This window comes from Nothoprocta perdicaria, unplaced genomic scaffold (genome assembly GCF_003342845.1).
Source record: "Nothoprocta perdicaria isolate Ctin4 unplaced genomic scaffold, notPer1 scaffold_28, whole genome shotgun sequence".
In the NCBI taxonomy this organism is placed as follows: Eukaryota; Metazoa; Chordata; class Aves; order Tinamiformes; family Tinamidae; genus Nothoprocta; species Nothoprocta perdicaria.
In genome coordinates, this window is record NW_020455510.1 from 3681657 (window position 1) to 3697948 (window position 16292).

The 16292-nt window shown below is 39.0% G+C and overlaps 1 protein-coding gene across 2 annotated transcripts in view; it reads left to right on the top strand.

The window, feature by feature from the left end:
* The first annotated feature begins 2643 nt into the window (after positions 1–2643).
* Positions 2644–16292, top strand: part of MPPED2 (metallophosphoesterase domain containing 2) — a 149414-nt gene continuing 135765 nt past the window's right edge. The window contains exon 1 of one of the 2 annotated variants that reach the window (XM_026041186.1): positions 2644–2740. The gene's annotated coding sequence lies outside the window, so the exon portion shown is untranslated. Of the gene's footprint in view, positions 2741–5315; positions 5356–16292 lie in introns of those variants that run through there. The other variant, XM_026041185.1, reaches the window with a different exon arrangement.

Consider the following 16292-nt stretch of genomic DNA (forward strand, 5'->3'; position numbering starts at 1 on the left):
TCCTTGGGGGTCGAGTGTTCTGCATAGTTCTCATAAGTACAGGATGAAGCTGTGTCAACTCTCAGAGCAGCGGCTGAAACAAGCAGCTTGAACCGTAAGGAGAGCCAGCAGCATCCTGCTTACTGCACTGAGTGAACACCCGCATCTCAAAACCTTTATTTTTTAATGTGACAAACTAAACCAAATTTTCTGCTTCAAGGTCATTAAGAGCATTTTGCAAAGCTATTATACCCCAGTTGTACAACTGTTCTGGCAGAGAGGCAATTTGGGTAGAGAAATGAATAATTAAAGTCTTAAAGGACTGATTTTTTTTTTCTTTAACTGGAAAACTCAGTTTGTTTGAATGCTCACTGTTTGAAACAGGAATGATCCAGATTAGATTACCTTCTCTCCTCCTCCTTTTTGGTGTGTAGGGAGAGACATGTTTCAAATTATTTACAAATTTGAATGGTGAGATTCTCCCAAATGATTTATTCCATTTTTCCTGCTGTTGCCCTAGATTTAATATAATTAATTCTCTCAATTTCATTAGGTCCCAGACATCCTGAATGAAATCTTCCAATTTTTATCTAATTAGTAATTATAACATACTTAACCCAATAGGATGTGATAGTTAAGTTTCCAGATACAATTTTAAAACCCTGTTTTATGCATTTCAAGTATTGTGTGTTAAATTTGTAACGAATTATTTGCAAAGATTGAATCTAGAATGATACCTTACTTTGAGTTTTATCAAATACCTTGCATATATAATATTTCAGTATGCTCTTAAGCTGTTTTTTTTTTTGCATTTGGATTATATTATTTTAAACTTATTTTGAATATACATTGAAGCCAAGCACAGTGGTATTGAACCTGAACCTGTCTTGTTTTTTTCTTTTTTTATTTATTTTCCTTTACTTTTTCTTTCTTTTATATTTATTTTTTTTTTTTCTCTCCACATTAACAGCAGTCTCGGAAAGTTTTGTCCTGTCACCTCTATTGCAGACCCAAGTTAGCAGGAAGTAGAACATTGATAATTTAGGAAGAGATTTTCAAAGCTTGCCAAGACAGCTGGGGTCTCCAATTAGAAATTAATGATCTAGAGACAGCTTTGAAAATCCCACCTGTAGAGTAGAAGCTCGAAATGAGTGTGAAGTTAAGAATACTGTAGTAGTGAATGCACAAATTGCCTGTGGTTTTTGAGAGACTGGGAGAGTGTTAAATAGTTGCTCTCTATTTCCATGTCAGGTAATGAAGGAAGTTACCAGAGGTGGCTGGAGACCAGTAAACCAATCCTCCCTCCTTTGCAGTGCTCTAACAGGCAGTTACTGAGGACAGCAAAGCATAAAGCAGTCCCTGGGTAGTGGTGGGTTTTGTCCAGGAACCCGTGTTGCATGTGTTTTATTAATCAGAGCTTTGAAACCTGCCCAGATTGAAAACAAAAGCAGGAAATGTAGATGCAGATTTTTTTCCCCAAAAAATAGTGCAGTGAAAAATAATATTTAGCTCTTTCTAAGAGGTAATAGTACCTCAGCTATGAGAATAAAATTAAAGAAAGGCTCTTGTGTGCCAAATCTTTTTTTTAATGATTCCAAGGGTAAGGCAGGTGAATCCATTTAGCAAGTCTAATGACTGGAAAGGAGAATGTTTTTCAAATAGCAGGGATGAAACGATCTGGAGCCCATCAGCGTCCAGCTGCAATGATGTCATGTGTGGTTATGCCTTAATTCTTCCTGCCTTGCTAAAGGGGGAATGAGGTCTGCAATATCCTCAGATTGAATTGCTGAATGCAAATCCTCTGCCTGCAAATGGAGAGCCCTCTCTCTCTCAATGTGACTAACGTTAATTTCTTTAGCAGAAAAAAAAAATTAATATATCTCTTTAATGGTGAATTACCATTTATTGTAAATGTGCCACATAAAGGAAGTAATAAGTCATTACTATTGACCTATTACTGTTCTTTCGATTTTACCTCTAATTAAATAAAAATGTGCACTTTGAGTTAAATGCTTTTTGTTTGAGTATTCTTTTATTAGTCCAGAGCCTTCAGCAACTGGTGCGGATACTCCACCACACTGTAGCAATCAAAACTACCTCTTAGATTTTTTTAGATTTTTAGATTTGCTTAAGCTGGGAGTGAGGTTTTCGTCTTAGTTCTTCTCCTTTAATCTTTCTTTAGCCTTTTTTTTTTTTTTTTTTTTAAATGTGGTTGCTCTTCTGAACCCTCTGGTCCCAATAACATAGTGTTTTCAGGCGCTTTGCTCCAGCAACACAAAGGCAGAAGTTCTTCCACGGGCAGACTCTGCTCTGCTGAGCTAACAGTGACTGAAACTTGTTAGACCTTAGAAGAGAGTGAATTGTAAAATGGAGAAGTGTGTACAGCAATATAAAGGAGAGCCTGAAGCTTACAGCGTGAGCGCTGTTATGGCCTGCCTTGGTGGGGCAGCTGCGTGGTTGAGGTGGTGGGTAGTGTGTTTGCCTCCCTCCTCTCTTCCCAGGACAGTTTGCACTTTCTGCAGGAAGCAGCCGCTAGAGCAGAAGGGATCCCCAGATAGGCCGGGAAACTGAGATCCTGCTCCCGGGCTCCCCGATAAGCTAAGTCCCCTACCTGCAGGACTGATCATGCTCATTCTTTCACATGTTTTTTCCCTCAGGTCAGTGTTCCTAGTGCAAGGAGGAATCACAGGAATCCCATTCTGGCTGGTGTGTGAAAAGCCATTTCCTTGCAGCTGGGAAGCCTGGCCTTGCATGTTGTCAGGTAAGGAAGGCTTTGAGCCTGGCCCTTTACACCCTCAGCAAAGACAGGAGCATTACAATCATGGATCGAGGTGAGGAGTGCAAGCACCACCTCATTTTCCAGTCACTTTAAAAAAAAAAAAAAAAAAACCAAAATATAAAATCCCAATTAATTTTCATAAAGAATAGGCAAAAGAGTCTACGCCTCGAAGATGGTCCACAGTGTTCTAGCACTTGTCTGTATCTCTGGGCAAAGTGTTAGCTTTGGAGAGAGCAGGCATTTAAGATGCTCTGAGTTCAATTTTTTCTCTGGACTTTTAACGTGCTAGTTGTTTTGAATCTCACTTTGAAATACCAAGTCCCTGCATGCATGGTAGACATAAGACTGCAATCTGAATTGCCGCCTTGGGATCTAAAGCTTAGAAGTTAAATGTTACTGCTTTCTTTGTGAAACTCTGTCTTTTATTGGACACTGTCTAGTCCCAAACATGTGGGAGGAATGCAAAGAGAAGGTGTTAGCTCACATCTCCCAGTGATCCTGCTGCAGGCCCTGGCGGTGCTCTAGAGTCATTCTTTGTTCAGCAATGGTGGTGGCAACAATACTGTGAATTATTTGTTCACATATATATGTGTGTATATATGAATATGTATATGTATATGAATAATCCCACTGAATTTGGCTTACTATTAGCTGTCTAACACCTTAGAAGGAAAGTATTTAAGAGTCGGGAAGTCAAAAAATTGCTGTTGCTACTTGAAAAGGAGATGCTGAAGATTATTGCCAGCTGAAGTCCTTAATCCTTGTAGACTGTTGTGACTGGATAGCTGTAGCAGTCTGTGGTAGTGCCTGAAGGAGGAAGAAAAGTTTTGAACCACCTGTCATGATGAATTTCTCCTTCACGCAAAGAGTTTTGTAAATCTACATAAAACTTCCCAGTAACCATCATTCCCTTTGTTGCCACTCCTTAACATTGCTATGACCTTTCTCTTGCTCCCCCAAATCTTCCTGCTGCCTCCCAATACCTCCCAGCTCATCTCACTGCCTCCAGGTACTTACTCCCCTCCTTCCTTTGCCACTTCAACACACTTCTGATCTTGATCCCGATTCCCGTTTAGCCTCGTCTTTCTCCCAGTCCCCTGTTATGTTTCTCTGTGTGCTTTTTTTTCCTTACCTTTTTTTGCGCTTCCTTTCACTTATCCGTGCTTTTTATGAGGAATGCTTTGAGGGGCACAGGTAATTGAGGCCAGATAGTAATGGAATAATGCATTTTAGCTAATTGCGCGTGTCCAAGGAAAACGTCATTCTTTCTGGCAAAAGTGACATTGCCTCGTAGCAAGGACTCTAAAAAATAGATTTTTATCTAGAACTCTTAAATGGTCAATCTATTCAACTCAAACTTCTAAACCTCTGGTGACTGCGCTCTTAGAGTTTTCAGCAATGGCGCTTAATAGGATGGAGGACAAAAATAGGAAAAATAATTTGTCTTTTAATGCTCTTTGTGTAAGTGTTCCACTGTAGAAAATCAATACTTACTGTTCAAAGGAAAGCTATTGAAACAAATAATATTACTGGTAGGCAAGCTCAGTTTCTTTGATTACATTGCAGATAACATTTTTCTGCACTGATGCTTAGAAAACCTGAAAAAATAGTTTTAAGTGCTTATGTTATAAAATAGGCTAAGGCACTTTGTGTTTGGGAACTAGCTGACAAACTTCAAGAAAAAATGAGGAACTATTCTTGTGCTAAAATGTTGTAGTTTTTTATATATTAATGAGCAGATGCTTTATCATAGTTTAAAAAAAAGTTTGCTTTTTTTAGCTTTTAAACTAAGAAATATGAGATACTAGGATTTTTTCAGCTCTCTTTTAGACTATATTCAATCACAGACATTTTCCTTGCTATATCTGGAGCACAGATTATTCCACAGTCTTTCTTTGTCTGTGCCAGCTCATATAATTCATATTTTTATTACCCTGATCAATTGAAACATTTTATTAAAGGTCAAAAGAAAAGAAAAATTGTAAAATTAGAAATGGAAATGGATTTGATTAATGATTGAAAGCATAAATATAGAAGCAAATGATCCAGTTTATTACCTTTTTCTGTTTAATAAGTATCTTTGATTCTAGTTCTGCCTTTTACTTCATCTCTTTTGATGATACAGCTCTCTCCTTTTTTTTTTTTTCTTTCCATCCAATGCTTTATAAACATGGGGGAAATATGTATGTTTGAACTGTAACCAAGGCCTCATGGGACATGGTAATATGAAGCTCAGTCAAATGTGTGAGAACACGTTGTTGTTTTTCAACACCGCACTTAAACCAAATGGAAAAAGTGTTCCTGAGCCTTAAATTCTGATGCTAATAATTTATTACTGTTAAAAGTGTATTTTACAAACTATACTACGCGTAGTGCTTAGAACTGCAGTAACTGTGATTGTATCTATGGTGCAGGTGACCCTTCAGCAGGGCTCTGGGACGCTGATGTTGACAGTGGGTCCAGGCTGTGCATGTCAAGGCTTCTCTGGACACTGTCAGAGCTGACCTGAGCACATGTCACACGTCACAGCTCCCGTGTCCTGCTCTCCTCTGGAAGGAAACGGGTGTCTGAGCAAGAAGGGAAATGAAGCCAAGAAGGTAATGGGGTGACCAAGACTATGGAGTTCCCTGCATGTCTGAGTGTATCCTTCAGCACATCTAATGCATAGGGTAAACACGGGTTAGTTTACTTCAGATTGATGTTATGCAACTGCTGGGTTTAGTGGCGGTGAAATGATGTGTAATGGATATAAGGGAGTGGGAAATTGAGCCGTTTAGCTTAGTATTAGAAGTACTGTCCCTATTAATACCTAGGTTCAGTAAAATACTAGGCACGTTCTTAACTTCAGCATGGTGAATAGTAGCTTAAAATTCATGTCAGTTAAATATGAGTGTGTCTTCCTTGCTGAGCTGTGGACTATTTTCTTTCACTGGTTTAAGTTGTAAGGGCACCCTTGAGACCCTTTGATGGAAAGAGGAAGCCCTCTAAGCAGTCAGTAACCTAGGTTTTCAGCAGGGTTGGTGCAGGATCTGCTGTCTGAAGAGCAGTCAGGACACCACATCAGGAACTTAGCAGAGGGCAGTTGTTCATAGAGAGGGCAGCTAGGCTGGCAGTTCAGCAGGAAGATCCCCAGTGAACTGACCTGGCAAAGTTTTGTTGCACATCATGACCCAGCTGAGATGATTTGGAGGGGCAGGAGCCCACTCATCTCTGTGACAGCGGCTGTGGGAGGTGGCTCTTCACACATCTCCAAACGTGCAGTAGACAAGTGGGGTGAGTATTACTGTGCAAAGAAGGGAATATTATGTAAAATACCACAAATACAGAGAAAATGCAGGTAAGTGCTTCCTGCACTTCTGATTACATGACAAATTGACAGATATAGTAGCTAGCTAAACACCAAAAGAGGCTGGAGTGTCTTTTGAAATAACCCAGGCAATCCCTGTATTCAAAAGGGAAGCAAATCGAGGTATTTTTTTCAGAATAGTGGTACCAAATTTTTATTTTATTTTTATTTTTTTATAATCATTGTGCCATATTTTAACACTGTAAACTCAGGTCTTCTATAGTTCATATCTCTAGCAGTACTTCATCTTCCAGTGTGAAATGTTTAGAATGAATAGAATTTTACAGTTAGTTTTACTCTGCTATTTCCCAATTTTGGAATTCTGAATCTCTGCAATTCAGTATTTCTGTGATTTTTTTTTTTTTTTTGTGAGTAACTGTACAATACTCTAAGTGTGTTAATATGCCTTGATTGAGAAGATTAATGCATTCTAAATCTATGAGCAGGGAATTATCTTAGGGGATGTCATGGGGTTATTTTAGAGACAAACTAGGCAAGACAGTTATTTTGAGCAACAGTCATAATTATTTTAGAAGGTACAACTCTTTGAGAGATGTCTGATTCACTGATAATTAAAATAATAAATGAGCCTTGTTTGGCCTGAGTGATTATGTTCCTGCTCCAGTGCCCATGGTCTCTAAGTACTAAGGTGTATAATTAGACCCTTCTTTGACCTTTCACTGTCACGTTGACCATATCTAGGCTTTGACAGATCCGTCACCTAGTTGGTTGTTCAGGGCCAGATGGTGTTTTCATGCAAAATTAACACACGAGGTTGGAGCTTCAAAGCTCCTCGTTCCATGCACAGCACAAGAAGAGACTGTTGAAGCAGGCGCTCTGGTATGATACAACGAACCGTAACTCAACTGACTGAGGGGGGACATTTTGTTCATGTCATCCTCCTTCGTGTCCCTCATTCTCCATGTCTTCTACGTGTTTTAACCTGTAATTTTTTTACTAAATTGTTCTGTTCAGAGACAAGATGTAGGGTTTAATCTGAAGGTAAATATAATTCACGTATTTTCCCAATAACAACTTCTTTATGTGTCCAGCTAAATATTGTAGCAGTACTTTTAGGCTGTCATGACAAGATATGTAATTCACATAAAACAACTTGTCCATCAGAAGTAGGCATTGCATCCTCAAACTGCAGGAAGGAGAAGGGATTTTCATTCCAGTGCAACTCTGCAGAGTAGAAGGACTATTCTACATAACAGATGTAATCACTAATTCCTTTTTCTGCAGTTTCCATGTGGGCTGTTTTGTCTACAAGTATTCTAAGTATCAGCAATTTTTGCAGGAAGAAGGGTCACACTAAGAAAAATGACAGAACACCTTTGTATTTTGTCATAGTAACAAGTGTGTTGAGAACTTCCTCAAGTTGTAAGATGACAACCAGTATAAGCGTTGCCTTGAAATGCCCTTACGTGTCTGAAATGTTAAGAAGCAGTTAATGCTGAATGTATGAAAGAGTCCCTTCACAGTATCCAAGAATACAAATAGACATTTTTGGAAATATGGACTGTGACCATTGACCTGTTGCAAAGCTGTGATACAGAAACCAGGGGGAAGTAAATATCAGCTCCACATCTTGACTGCAGCTGTTACTTCACCTATGTGCCTACAAAATGATCAGAAGTAATGAAACAATCCATAATATCCCATGCAGTCCCTAAATGTGTTTGTAGGATGGCACCAGCCATGAATTTTATATAGTCATTGCTTTGATGCATAAGAATTGCCAAGATATTGTGCTCAACCTGGCCCTAGTGTAACTTCATTACTACTTTACTAGAATTAATTTTTGTCTGTTGCTTTTTTTTTCTTCTTTCTCCGAAGTCAATGGTGAAAATTTCTGTTTTGTACAGTGTTTCCTTTTAATATACCTTGGTTGACTTTGGAAATGAGATCCAGCAGTAACTTTTTCTGGCACTGCCTCTGTTTTTCCACATGTTCATTTAAGTGATTTACATCTACCCTATCCCTGGCCAAAATCTGCATTCTGTACCCATTGCTCCATGTTATGGACCCAAGATGAATTTGGAAATCCAGATGAGGGAGAAAAGGGGATTATTGAATTTACCTACTTTCCAAAGTCATGGGAAGTATTCTTTTGTTGACAACAGTGTAAAGGAATATAATGTTTTTTAAAATTTAAATAATCCATTTGGTTAATATTTCAATAGTTCTGATATTTTGGGCTGTTAGCTGCTTATGAAATAGTTTTTAACCTCTTGGAAAAAAGGAGGAATTTTTTTCACCCTAATCTGTCCAAGCTATGTTGGCATGTAAGCAGTACTTAACAGTGCAGAATGAGGGTTTCTTATTTTATTTGTTTCATGTATAGTTCAGGAGTAAGTAAACTCAGTAACTTTATTAGGTTTTAGGCTATTTAGTAGCTTTGAGAGGTTGCAAAATTGATGATAATTTGGTCTTATGTTAAGCATTACTCTTTTTTGTTATTTTCTTCCTAAGTATTTAGTAGTAAGTCTGATTTGTGCAAAGAAACATGTATGTTTGTGACATGGAATTATTTTGTGACCCCTTTTCCCTGAAAATCTGTAAAGCACGTTGGGTTTTGCTGGAGGAAAAAAAAAAAAAAAAAAAAAGGCAATTCTTTATGGGGCTGAAGGTGCAGTTTGAGAATCTGAGAACCTGCTTTAATTGCCACATGGTTTCTTTTTGTTTGGTTATATTTTATCCAGCTGTACTGGTATCTTCACTAGTTTTCTCAGAACATTAATATTCCCTTTATATTGTGCGAGGAGGATTATGAAAGGACAGTGCTCAAGTGTCAAGTGCAGACCTACTGTGCTTAGGACTTGCTCTCTTCATGGTTGCTTGTCCCAAAACAACCCCTCTTCCAAGACAAGCGTATTGAGCATCTCCTCTCAATAGCTGGTGTTTGAACTGTTGACTATGAAAACCTGATGTAAATATGAATAGATGGAATGTCTTTTCTGGAGTTGAGTTCTGTTTGATTTTAGATTTGGAGTGCCCTCATTTTGTAAGGCGTCTGTTTTGGTTTATGCAGCACCAGATAATGCAAACAAGCAGGGGAAGGAGGCGCAGTCAGCATTATGCTGCTGCCTCTACTCGGCAGTTCCAAATGATAGGTTGCAGTAAGTGCTCAATTTTCTGATGAGGCTTAAAAGAACGTGGGCTCTCCAGAGTGCATCAGCACAGGACTCCTGTTTCGCCTTGATAAGAAAGTGTTTGCCTTTAGGGAAAAGGAAAATGATTGAACGCGTGTGTTTTACATCGCTTGAACTATGATCATTTTACTGCAACAGGCCAAAGCATTAACAGGGGTTTGGCCATTAGGGAATTAAGAGTCAGCCATGTATCTCATATGCTAGTCAGACATTGCCTTAAAAAACACTAGTGCTGGAGTTGAATGCAGTGGGTCTGTGGGTCTGCATCCATATGCCCAGGCAGCCTATATACAACATCTGTACGTACAGCATCTCTGCTGAATGGTAACAGTGATCCTCAAACTAGCAAAATATATTCTGGGGAAAAAGAAATCAGTTTAGAGCTTACATAGCTGTCAGAAATAATAAAGAGCAAAATGTGATTATACAAAGTTCAATACCACTTTTTATATAGATTGGAATATAAATCAAAGGCATGTAGAAGTGTGTTAAATCTTACATATTAATTACATTGGAACACTTCAGTAATTATTTTAGCTTCCATCTAGACTTGTTTTAACTTCCAAACCTGAGACTCGCTCTCCTTCAGGAGCTGCTTGGCCACAATCTTTCTTTCTCTGTGTTGTATATTTGAAGTCTCCTCAGAGTTTTATCCCGAGTTTTTAATTGCTGAATCTCTGAAGATTCCTTATGTCATGTTGTTGCCTGGAAAGATGGGAAATGATTTGGGTGGCATTTCAGGTTATGACCTAGATGTTGTAACATGTTTCTGTATGCTACATCAATACTGCTGTTAGTCCATTCGCATCTTTTGCGACAGCTATGCTTGTGTTGTTTTGTACCACATGATATGAGTGGCCGGCCTGGGACCATTAACTGATATTTGGCGAGAAGTGATGTCCTGAAATACAGAATTACTTGCAGCAGTACCTCATCACCAAATTGCTTTTATAGCCTGCACAAATGAATAGGTTATGGAAAAGCAAATCCTAGAATGTGCCCAGTAGGACCTAAAAACCACAATTCAGCCTGCCTATTCCTCTGTTGTTGCATTTACTTTTGAACAAAGACATGATAAATATAAATCTTCACTGAATGTAAGTCAGCCTTGTTCCCTGAAATTGGTAGGGCAATAGTGATGTACCCCAGCTTTAAAGCTCTGGGAGTTGTTGCCTGTGCAGAGGACAACGGGGCAAACACCTGGAGGTACCACAGTAGTTGTGCCTCTGTGCAACACCATCCTGGCCAACCCCACCTTCCTGAGCTGCTCTAGATTTAGGCTTTAAGCCAAGCCCTGCTATTTCAAGCATCCTGATGAAGCTTAGGATGAAGCCAGTTTGTTTTGAAAAGTGAAATGGCCGCAACCTCCTTATTTGTATTACTTCTTTAATTCCATGGGCTAGATCCCTTGGCTGCTTGCATCAGTCTACTCTATGTGTGTCTGTTTATCTCTTTCCAGTTTATTTGGTTTAACTGTAATGAACTTGTGAGAACTTAACTTGTGAGACTGCTCCATATCACGGACTGCTCAGACTCTGGTCAGGTTTCCCGGTTGTAGGTTCTGGTAATTTCTATGTCCTGTTGTCCCTGCACTGCCAGGCTCTCCTAGTGGGAACATGGGAACTTTAGGCCTCATGGAGCATGGAGCATTAACCTGTGAAATCAAGATTTTCCCTGCAACCTAAGCTGTCACCCAGGAAAGCTGTGTACAATGCATTTGTGAAATGTATGAAAAGAAGTCCAGGAATTCAGTTAATTAACCACATCAGTTTCTTAACGTGATCAATTTTAATTAAACTGAATTTTAATAGAGATCTGTGTAGTCTGTAGAGAGCAATTGCTAATTCTACAAAGCATGTGCTGCTTTTCACTTCAGATTTGCTCCCATCTAATTAATATGGATAGGGCATTAAGCCTTTTTGGACTCTGGTGGTTTTCATTTCATGACTATTAATGATTTTAATGAACTGGACTAATTCAGTAGTTTTCATCCTAGTGTTTCAGAGCTTTGTTCATCACAAATTTCAGGTTTATAATTGGTTTCCAGGTCTTAACAGTGGTCATTGATCAGCTTCAGCAGTTTCTTTTACAACCCTGTAGGAACATAAGAGAAGTTTTTAACCCTTTGCTAGCAGAAGGGCACATCAAAACTGCCTCAGCATCCAGAGGAAGAAGAGGGCCTCTAAGAACTCAATGAACAGGCCACACTGTCTGAAGGCAAGTTGTGCGGAACACGTTGCCACTTAAGGCATAAGACAAATGAAAAAAACAGCCAAGGTGATGCTTCTCCCAGTAGACAGGTCACACGGGTTGCTCTACAGAGGGTGTGATTCTGCACTGCTCTTCACGGGAGCTCTTTACACCAATGTAGAGCTACCACAAGGCATTGCTATTCTAAACACATGTATTACCTATCTGATATATATGTTACAACATGGTTGTGGAAAGTGTGGGCAACTGCCTGTTCATAAAGTACCATGTATATTCTAAGTGGGGCATTTATAAATCAACCGATCTTTCTAAACTCTTTCTATATCATATTAACCCTTTGTAGTTTGTTTTTCTGCTCTAGATCTTATTAACCCTTTGTAGTTTTTTCTGTGACTGTACAAAGTCTATCACAAAGCCTGTGATTCCCAAGAGAGGACATCAGTCAACTAAGTATTGTTGATATTAGGAAACATGCTCCTCCAGTAGGAATTAACTGCACTGTTAAGTAAAATATTTGTGTATTATTTTTGCATTTTAAAATGTTAAATACTTTCAGTGGGTTTGAGCAAGGAAGTCTAATAGTTGTAAGGTGTTTTTTAATGATTCCTACATAAGGCATTAATGGCTATTCTCTTAACTACAAACAAAACCAGACCCTCTTTTCCTCTTACGGACCATCCACATTTGGAGTTAGTGAAAATGGAACATTTCACACCAGCAATTTCATGAATATTTATATACAGTTCTAGGCTCCAGTCATTTGATTTCTAAGCTTGAGATGATATTGCAGGGGGAGAACCTTCATGACTCACCTTTTGTCTAGAGGTAGATGTGAACCAAGACCCCAGTTGTGGACTTCCAGTAAAGCAGCAGCAGGCTATGAATTATAACTGAAAATTACTGATTTTGTTTTTGTTGTTGTTTGAATTTCACTGAAAGAAATAACAGCAGCTTTGGTATAACATGGCTTATGGCTACATATTTTGTAGGCTTGGAATGCATGGAACTGTACTTAAATTACTACACTAGTACCAATGGGTACCATTTGCCTATCACCTGCCATTACAAGTTGGAAAATTCTCCTTACATTCTGAACAGATAAAAGGAAATGACAAAAGAATAAGGCTTGTTTATTCTGGAGAATAAACAATGATCATAACTATCTTTTCCGGTCCTGTAATCTGTGCTGGCCTTAGCGTGGTAGTCCTGTTGCACTCATTCTAACAGAGCTCCTCCCTGTTGCTGCCATCTATAATCTGTTTGGCTGGACCTGAGATGAGAAGCCTTTTACCCAACCGCACTGCGCTTTAGGACCCATCTCCATGTTTCACCACTGATGTGTGTGGCCCCATCTCTAAGGTGATTCCTTGGAGTGAAGGTAACAGGGACGTATGAGCATATGCTTATTAAATTTTAATTGAATTCCCACTCCATCTTGACTAGCTTTTAGAGACTATATGAATGCATGAAGAAATCCTTCTTAACAGCCAGACTCATGTAGTAGAATCCTTCCATCTCCCCATCCGTTTCCCCATTTGCTCCGTCTGCCATCCTACCTCTGGGAGGTGAGCAGGATTTTGACTTCATGACAACTTGCAGGAGGTCTTGCATGGTGCCATCCATCTCTGTGTGTGTCCCACGCATACACAGGTTTATTTGTTTCATGTAATTTACAACTTGCTGGAATGATCCTGTGAAGTCAGGGAAGCATTCGGTACAGAAGGGTGAGGAGCTAAGTTTGGAAGTGTTAAGAAGCACAGATACTTATATTTTATAACCTATTAATTCTGTCTGTGATTAGTATAAATGGTAAAGTGCTGACATAAGAATCCACTGACACCACTGTTACAGGTGTCAAATGGGTAAATACCTGATGTAGTGATGTGCACAAGAACTGAAGGGAAGGGTTCGAGGGAGAATGTGCCTGAGGAAAGGTATGATGGTGCTAGAAAGAGTTTGCTAGATTTTAACCAACAGGACTGGTTAGCTTTTGCCTTGTGGCTTCACCAGAAGATGTTAAAAAGCTGAAGGGCAATTTATTCACTCAGGTTGAAAGTGCTGCAGTTCCTCCCTTTGATGAGTATGCAAGTGCTACTGAAGGCAGTGAAACAAAGAAAAGGAAAATAAATAATGGTGAAATAAAGGCAAAATAACATTAAAATATACTAAACTCCAATCCCTTATATATAAGAACACATTTTTGTAAGCAAGGGTTAGAGAAAAGTGTAAAAAAAAAAAAAAGCACTAAAAGAGACAGAATCATGTTATATTCTGTGTCAAATACAGTTCTGAACATATTGCTGCTGCAACACAAATAACAGCAGCGAATTGGAAAATGGTCACGGTTGGAATGTCTAGATCCCAGTTCTCCTTTTTCTTCCATCACTGCAGTCAGCATGGTAACAAAAAATAGCTCTCATGATGTCATAAACTTTGCTGAAGAAGGCTGTGTGTTTCTTGAATTATTTATTTTACATGAAACATTTATAAAGTGCTACCAGACAACATGTAAGAGCAGTATAATAAAATCAATAAGCATTAAAATCAGAATGAATGTGGACAGCTCATATATTCTGTGGGATTATTCTTGCTGGCCTATGCCCTGTATGTGGCTGCAAGACACCCTCCTGCCATCCTTGATCCTGCAGCCTCTCTGGGGAGCCTATGGATAGTAGAACAGAGCTAGACTGTGTGTTGGCCAGATCCCTTTTCCCTTGCGATGCCTTCCTCGCGGTGTTGTGGTCAGGGATCTCAGCTGCCTCTGAAGCAGGACTCCAGGTCCCATAAATTCCCTTGGAGTAGCAGAATAAGGACCAAGGAGATGACCTGCTATCGTGATTAACCAGTGATCACTGATTTCAAAAGTGGTATGAACGTAGAATTATCAGCATAAGAAGTAAAACATACACCCCAGGATTCAGAGTAATACGGAAAGGAGAGAGACTTTTCATTCTTACTGATTAAATACGTCTGTAAAATAACCCATCTGGCATAATGTCATGCAGAAACTAAATTGCTATAACAGCATTATAATAGAGCCTGTAGGTATAATATAAATGATATCAGGTTGCTTAAAATGTGAATGTGACACTTGTCATGAGGTGGTGCTGATGCAGCCAGCACCCCCTTTGAGAATGCTACGCAGCTTCTCATTTAGATCTCTTCAGTTCCTAATGCAGTGAAATAGGTTATCGTGATACAGACACTTGCTGTGCACGCAAGCGCATATCATCTTGTTGCCTCTGAGCAGTTGCTCTGGGTTTCTTCAATTAGTTCTGTTTATTTGCCCTTTGGCAATTTGATACTGCCTGTTGATAAGCTCTCAATGGATTTTTCAGCAATAACCTGTTGGATAGTATGTGCTCTGGCATGATTTCTTGGCAGGTGACTTGGTGGTGTGGTGTAACAGTCCTTGTGTACTTTCTAGACAATGTTATTCAGCAGACAAATAATTCTCCTTTCTCTTACTCTGGATAATCCATTTGGTTCCACATAGCAATCACAGTTACATATCTGCAAATAAGAGATGTTTTTATGAATTTGTAAACTGCTGAGTCACAATACCTGGAAGTTGCTTTGCTTTGAAGCCAATCTGAACTGTTTCTTTTCTCATCCAAAGAAGGGAAAAATGAAGAAAATATTTAATGAGTACAAAAAGATGACTGCCAATTCCCTAGTTCCTTTGGTTAAGAGAATTTAAAACTGCATCTCTCAGAAGATTGTCTCAAATACCAGGCAAATGAGTCATGTTCTTTCTTAGGCTGTTTTTGGTCTCAGTAAATATTTACATATTGTGTATTAATTGAACGAGTATGAATAGAAGAGGTTGAGAGCAGGCCATGTTGCGTATGATTTGTGCCTGTGAAATGGAAATTTGGATTTTCTTAGGCAGAGAAATATATCGAATATATTGAATCTGGTCCCACATTGCTGTTACTGGACAGTGCTGCTGACAGCTTTACTGGCAGTTTAAAAAGCTGATTCTTGTAGATTTTTTTTCTTTTTTTTCTAAGTCTGTTTTGTAGTCTTTTTTTGGTGGGTTACACACAAATTTTCTATTAGCTTTGGTTTTGTGTAGTCTCAGGGTGGCCAAAGCTAGATCTTCCTGTAAATAATTTGAATATTTTCCATGTGTGTGTCTGCTTTGTTTGTTTGTGGGAGGTTTTTTGTTTTGTTGTTCTAACTGCTGTGTTTATAGCAAGTGAAACAAAGACATCTGCATACCTTAGCTGGAATTGGTGAGAAGGCCAATTCTTCACATGCCAGCTGATGATATTTAGACTTTGTTTCTCCTTCTGTTCCTTAAGTTGGGGTGAAAAACTTCTACTTAGCATTTATTTGACAGTTTTAGCAATTACGGTGTCAGATATGACTGTAACTGAGCCCTGCCTTTCTTCCTTTCCTGCTAGTCCCTATACACCTCTATGTCCCATATATATTACTAACCCTGCATGCTTGTTAGGTGTCACAGATCTCTAACCGGTAACTAAGTCTCTGACTGCGAGACTTGGTGACTTGGTTTGGACAAAGTACTGAGACACAGTGATCTGGTATTTTCTGGTGGTGTGAGGTGTCCATGATGTGCTATGGCATGGAAAGTTCAGTGCCTGCAGGTGTGTACTCAGTCACAAAAACGGGACAGAAAAGTTCGAATTTAGGGCACTAGGTAAGAGATGCAACCCTTCTACAGTCAGATTTGTTGCATGCTTCTGAACAATAATAATACTAATGCAGAACTGCTGGGAGAATATGCATGTATAATCTTACTTGGAATAAATTGAGACTGATCTTCTGAAATTTTGGCACAGCCAAAAAGGAGCAG